Here is a 7,624-nt window from a genome sequence, read left to right as displayed (position 1 = left end):
AAACTGCAAAAAAAAAAACAATGCAGTATTTATAAGGGGTATATGTTGCACCATTTTTCAAGGAGTATATGCTACATGGTATTTTTAATGGGTTTATACTGCACTCTTTAAGAAGTATATACTGCATGGTATTTTTAATGGGTATATAATGCATTTTTAATGGGTATATACCACTTCACAAAGAATTTATATGACAACAGAAGTGGTAAATTGAACCGAAAGGCGTATACTTCCTAATGGGCGACTATCAGTCCATCCAAAATAAACATGGATACAGAGAAAAAAGTCTTAGAGAAATCTCAGGCCAACACACAGGCATTACATATCCTTCATTAAAGATGGTATTACATTCAGTCTGACTACACATGGTAACGGAGGAAAATATACTACTACAAAACTCTTGAGTGAGAAAAAAGTGAGGGACTCCCCCCCTTCTCCCTTTTTACAGAGAGAACTGATTTTCTCTTTGATCGTCCATATGATCTATACGTTAACTGTTGTTTCCATTGACCGTATTGTGGTACCCTCTTGATCAATCCATGTGATCAACAAAGCGAACATTTTTTCAGAGTTGAAGACACTTTCACTGTGGAATGATCTGAAGCGAAACAGAGAAATCATTATTGTGCTGAATAAGTATAAGCTTGCAGTACTCCAGATAAATATGCATGTAGCCAAAATACTATTACTGGTCAATGTTATACAGTCTCTACTCATTAAGGTTAACCAGAATTTGGAATTAAATTCATAGTAACCGTGAACAGAAGAAAAATCCCCATTCTGAATGTGGATTATTTGCCTGTGAGCATATGGGCATAGAATGCATCCTCACGTTCGATTAACCCAATCAAAAATAGAAGAGAAATAGCTGCCTACCTGGACGAGGAGGTACAACACTCTCTCTATATATATGAATTGTGTAAGATATGGGATCAAATTACAGGGAAGGTTATGATCAAATATGTAACATAACTATAGATATTGTCATGTACAGATTTTTGGTCACCTTATGCACCAGGGGTAAAAAGGTCTTTTCACGTCTGTCTTTAACACCGTTAGTGAACAAAATGCACTAGAGTGTCATATTGGTAAAGAAATTTAGACTACATGTCAAATAGGTAAGAAAAATTTCTTTAGGGCCAAACAGGGAACCACATTTTAAGGTAGTGTCAAATAAGGAATTCTCTCTAAATCAAATGCTCCTGCAATATCCAATTTAAGCAGAAGAGCGTGCTTGCTGTGAATACACAAAACATTTGATCAATCTAGATAGTTAGTGGTGATGCTTTGGATATGCCAAACTGCCAAATCGCCTTCCAGTGAGCTAAGTTCCACGATGTAAAGTTTATCCTAGTTTTTTAAACATGCGGTAACTATATGGTATATTCCTGTAACCACGGTAACAGTACTCTCGGTAAATTAAGTCGTTTGGCACTCAAAACCATTTTAGTGTTTGATTTTTTTCCGGCAAAATAGTGATTAGAGCTGGACCTGTCTTCTATTAATCCTAGTCTTAGTAAAAACAAATGGATGGGTGTCACTGGATGCTCAAAAGGCACGCACTAGCGGAATCAGCCGCACTTATGCAAAACAAAGGAAAAAAGAAGAAGATTGTAAAGTCCTTAGGGCCATCTAATAAAAGAACACAAACCACAGACGTATTTGTTGTTTCAACTGTGTGCTCATGCTAGGTAGCGACTCATTTTGCTTGATGGATCACGCCATGTACTGAAGGTAGTATATCATTGAAGTATACGTGTTGCTCTTATTCTATTGCAACTGGTGTCCAAGTATATGGCAATGGCTATATCGATCATTGAAATGATTCGTGCTGCTCTTATTCTATATGCAACTGTGTTCAAGTTGAATATCTGCAGTTTCCCCGGAGCTCTACCGAGTCTCCTCGGTCTCAAGCTTTCTGTTGAGGAAGCCCCTCAAGGCTTGCCGACAAGGCATATCTATTCTTTCTGCTCCATCATGCATTACTAGCTGCCAAATAACAGCACACATCACATGCTTGTCTTTCAGCTGCTAGGGATTACATATTCAAAGAAACAAGAGAAGACAAGAACTAACAACTTGGTCATGGTTCTCTTGCAGGAGCTTCCGTTCATGCATGTCATCCTTATCCCTACAAGTTTTTCACGTGCGTATTCTATCGACATCAGTTCTACGGAGTTGAGCTAGACCTGCCAGCGAATTTAGTACTCCCTTTGTAAAGAGTAGTGACCTAAACACTCTTATATTTTTCTATAAAGGGAGAACATTTAGATAACTACTTTAGTGATCTAAATGTTCTTATATTTCTTTACGGGTAGAGTATTTAGCAAGCTACACTGCTACAGAAACCATCGGTGATATATAGCAGGGGTGGTTTTCTCACTGCGAATAGCCTGAGCTGGGTGTGTTCTATACATCTATTTATAACAATCCTAGCAGCCAAAGCCAATCGTGAGAGCTATAAGTTTTAAAATATTAGTGCTTCAATGAAATTAGATGTGAGGTTTTTTGTTTTCGAAGGAGAAAAAAAACACCCACACACAAAACAACTAAGATACACTAGTAGAAAAAGGGTCAAACGTGAAGCACATTAGTGCCGGTTTGAATTTGAGCCGGCACTAATGTGTATATTAGTGCCGGTTCCAACGGCTAGCCGGGCCGCTGTCATTAGTACCGGTTCGTGCCGAACCTTTAGCACCGGTTCATGCCACGAACCGGTACTAAAGTGAGTGGTGGCAGGATGTTGTCAGTCCGGGGCCCCTCCAACACCTTTAGTACCGGGTCGTATCACGAACCGGTACTAAAGGTCGTCCTACATAGACCCTTCGTCCACCCGAGCTCGCTCTGTTCTTCCCCTTTCCCCTCTTCTCTCTCTGTTCTTTTCCCTCTTTCTCTCAAGCTCATCACACATTTTGCCCAAGATTTGAAGGCCCCCATCCATTCAAATGATCACAAAGGTTAGCAACTCTTTCCTTTCATCTCTCATTGCTAGATTAGCTCGTGCAATGCTTTATATAGTGATTGATTTTTGAGTTTAGTAATTTGGGAGAAATTATATATATGTGCTAGTATTTGATTTATATGCAATTTGAGGTCAAAAATAACACTTACTTTTGCATATGTAGGTGTGGTTTACTTAGTACCTTCTAAATCTCCGTCGTAACCACCGTCGATCGCTCGCAACGTCCCGTCGCCAGCACCACCTTGTGGTGAGCCTCTTGTTCATGAAGTTTTATATAAAAAAATGATGTTTGTGTGATTTGGATATATAGTTACTCGTATAATTATCTTACCCATACGTTGTTTGTTATGCATAGTGCCATGGTTTTGATATCCGTCCCCGTCGGCCCTCGTCCGGGTTATGATTCGGATGTGGTATATTCTCTTTTAAAACTATTCATTGCACTTCGTGTTTATGACAAATTATGCCCATCAAGTTGACATAGATATTTGTATGTAGGAGGTAGTTGAACCCGAAATTCCAACCGACCCTATTGTCGAGAGGTTAAATATAGTTGAAAGAGAAAACGAGGATTTGAAGTAAAAATTGAAAAGAATTGAGGGGGAGAAGATGGAATTGGAGTTGCATGTTGTCGATGTCGTCGATGATCACAAGATTAAGATGAAGAAAATGCGCTTGAAGATTAGAAAGATTAGAAAATATGCCATTCATAGTGAGGCTTGGTATCATAGCGCTACTGGTAAAACTCTGTGTATAGGCTTTTCCCTAGTAGTGTTATGCTGTTGGATCAATTGATACCTTAGTTGCGATCTTGATCGCATTTGTTGTTGCATTTAAATTCTTTAGCTAGAGAGTTATTTGTTTGTTGCATTGAAATGTTGTATGCTCTTTATATATGAACTTTATGTATTGTATTAATTTGATGTTTTCGGTGCTGTGTATTGAAGATGAGCCGGCAATGGATGTACGATGACCGATGCTCTCCCGAGTTCATTAATGGTGTGCGTACTTTTCTGCTTGCGGCTGAGGCAAACAAGCGAGCGGATGGTTTTATGCATTGTCCATGTGCTGACTGTAAGAATGGTCGCAATTACTCTACGTCAAGAACCATTCACGTCCACCTGTTTGAGTCCGGTTTCATGCCCCACTATAATGTTTGGACCAAGCATGCAGAAAGAGGGGTTATGATGGAAGAAAATGAAGAAGAAGAGGACGACGACAGCTATCCTGGCCATGGGTTCCCTGAATACGATGATACAACAATGAGGGAAGAAGCTGAGCCGGTAACGCGGGAAGAAGCTGAGTCCGCAATGCGGGAAGAAGCTGAAGAAGAGGCATCAGATGAGCCCGTTGATGATCTAGGTCGGGCCATTGCCGATGCAAAGAGAAACTGTGCAAGTGATTTGGAGAAGAAGAAGTTGCAGCGCATGTTAGAGGATCACAAAAAATTGTTGTACCCGAATTGCGAAGATGACAAGAAAAAGCTGGGCACCACACTGGAATTACTGCAATGGAAGGCAGAGAATGGTGTATCTGACAAGGGATTTGGAAAGTTGCTGGTAATGATAAAGGATATGCTTCCAAAGGACAACGAATTGTCCGAGAGTACGTACCAAGCAAAGAAGGCTGTCTGCCCTCTAGGGTTAGAGGTGCAGAAGATACATGCATGCCCTAATGATTGCATCCTCTACCGCGGTGAGTACGAGGATTTGAACGCTTGCCCGGTATGCGGTGCATTGCGCTATAAGATCAGCCGCGATGACCCTAGTGATGTCGAGGGCGAGCGCCCCAGGAAGAAGATTCCTGCCAAGGTGATGTGGTATGCTCCTATAATACCACGGTTGAAACGTTTGTTCCAAAACAAAGAGCATGCCAAGGCGATGCGATGGCACAGAGAAGACCGTAAGAAAGACGGAAAGTTGAGAGTACCCGCTGATGGGTCGCAGTGGAGAAAAATCGAAAGAAAGTACGGGATGGAGTTTGCAGATGACGCAAGGAACGTATGGTTTGGTCTAAGCGCAGACGGCATTAATCCTTTTGGGGAGCAGAGCAGCAACCATAGCACCTGGCCTGTGACTCTATGTTTGTATAACCTTCCTCCTTGGCTGTGCATGAAGCGGAAGTTCATTATGATGCCAGTGCTCATCCAAGGCCCTAAGCAACCCGGCAACGACATTGATGTGTACCTAAGGCCATTAGTTGAAGAACTCTTACAACTGTGGAATGGAACAGGTATACGTGCGTGGGATGAGCACATGGGGAAAGAATTTGACCTAAAGGCATTGCTGTTCGTGACCATCAATGATTGGCCTGCTCTCAGTAACCTTTCAGGACAGACAAACAAGGGATACCGTGCATGCACGCACTGTTTGGACGATACCGACAGTATATATTTGGCTAATTGTAAGAAGAATGTGTACCTCGGACATCGTCGATTTCTTCCGAGCAGGCATCCCGCAAGAAAGAAAGGCAAGCATTTCAAAGGTGAGGCGGATCACCGGACGAAGCCTCGCTACCGTACTGGTGCTGATGTACATGATATGGTCAAGGATTTGAAGGTCGTCTTTGGAAAGGGTCCTGATGGACAACCTGTTCCGAATGATGCTGACGGACGCGCACCCATGTGGAAGAAGAAATCTATATTTTGGGACCTGCCCTATTGGAAGGACCTAGAGGTCCGCTCCGCAATCAACGTGATGCACGTGACGAAGAATCTTTGTGTGACCCTGCTTGGCTTCTTGGGTGTGTATGGGAAGATAAAAGATACACCTAAGGTACGGGAGGACCAGCAACGTATGCACGGAAAAGACGGCATACATCAGGGTCATGCAAGCTACGCTCTTACCAAAGAAGAGAATGAAATCTTCTTTGAATGCCTGCTTAGTATTAAGGTACCGTCTGGCTTCTTGTCGAATATAAAGGGAATAATAAACATGGCAGAGAAAAAGTTCCAGAACCTAAAGTCTCATGACCGCCACGTGATTATGACGCAACTGCTTCCGGTTGCATTGAGGGGGCTTCTACCGGAAAACGTTCGATTAGCCATTGTGAAGCTATGTGCATTTCTCAATGCAATCTCTCAGAAGGTAATCGATCCAGAAATCATACCAAGGTTAGAGAATGATTTGGTGCAATGTCTTGTCAGTTTCGAGTTGGTGTTCCCACCATTCTTCTTCAACATCATGACGCATGTCCTAGTTCACCTATGCGAAGAGATTAACGTTTTGGGTCCTGTATTTCTACACAATATGTTCCCCTTTGAGAGGTTCATGGGAGTCTTAAAGAAATATGTTCATAACCGTGCTAGGACAGAAGGAAGCATCTCCAAGGGCCATGAAAATGAGGAGGTCATTGAGTTTTGGATTGACTTTATTCCTGACCTTAAGCCGATTGGTGTTCCTGAATCGCGGCATAAGGGCAGACTGGATGGAAAAGGCACGCTAGGAGGGGAACAAATAATATGTATGGACGGACATTCTCTCACTGAAGCACACTACACAGTTCTACAGAATTCCGCCTTGGTGGCTCCGTATATGGATGAACACAAGAATTTGCTACGCTCCAAACACCCGGAGCGGTCTGATGACTGGATTACATGTGAACAAACCAGGAGTTTCGCCAGCTGGTTGCAGACACGTACCATGCATGACACCTCTATTGAAGATGACCTGTACTTGCTGTCCCAGTTACCATCTTCGAATATAATGACTTTCAAAGGGTATGAGATAAATGGTAATACATTTTACACGATCGCCCAAGATAAGAAGAGCACCAACCAAAACAGTGGTGTCCACTTTGATGCGGAAACCAAGACAGGAAAAGAAACATATTATAGTTATATACATGACATATGGGAACTTGACTATCGACGTGGTTTGAAGGTCCCTTTGTTTCGATGCAAATGAGTCAATATGACATGAGGCGGGGTAACGGAAGACCTGCAGTACAGAATGACAACAGTGGATCTCAACAATCTTGCATATGCAGACGAACCATTCGTCCTAGCCAATGATGTGGCACAGGTTTTCTATGTGAAGGACATGTCTACCAAGCCAAGAAAAAGAAAAGATAAGGAAGCGAATGCATCGTACGATGAGCCAAAGCGGCACATAGTTCTTTCTGGGAAGAGAAACATCGTGGGAGTGGATGACAAGACAAACATGTCAGAAGATTATGAAAAGTTTGATGAAATTGCCCCATTCACAGTGAATATTGACCCGAGCATCCCGTTAAATGATGAAGATTTTCCATGGTTACGGCGCAAAGGGACACACGCGAAGAAAAAGTTTCACATCCAAAGATCTGGGATGTGATCGGCTTCACTATCATCACTTTCTTCTGTGTTTCACACCCAGGAGGGAATCTCTGTAATAGTTAGGGTAGTTATGTGTTTTGGCATTTGAAACGTGAAGAAATTTTATGTGCAAACAAATTCTTTCATACCTTTACTGATTTTTTAAGGTAAATGACCCTGAAATTGAAAAGCATTTCAAATGAACTCAGAAAAAGTTGAAAGTTGGCATGGTATCATAATTTCACCCACATAGCATGTGCAAAAAAGTAGAGAGGGTTACCGCAAAAACTGGATGCACTTCGTGTACTAAATGGACAATCTCTTTCGAAGTATCAGGGTTTCGGACGAAAACTCATCCGTTACAAAAG

This window comes from Triticum dicoccoides, chromosome 7A (genome assembly GCF_002162155.2).
Source record: "Triticum dicoccoides isolate Atlit2015 ecotype Zavitan chromosome 7A, WEW_v2.0, whole genome shotgun sequence".
In the NCBI taxonomy this organism is placed as follows: Eukaryota; Viridiplantae; Streptophyta; class Magnoliopsida; order Poales; family Poaceae; genus Triticum; species Triticum dicoccoides.
This window is presented reverse-complemented; position numbering follows the sequence as displayed.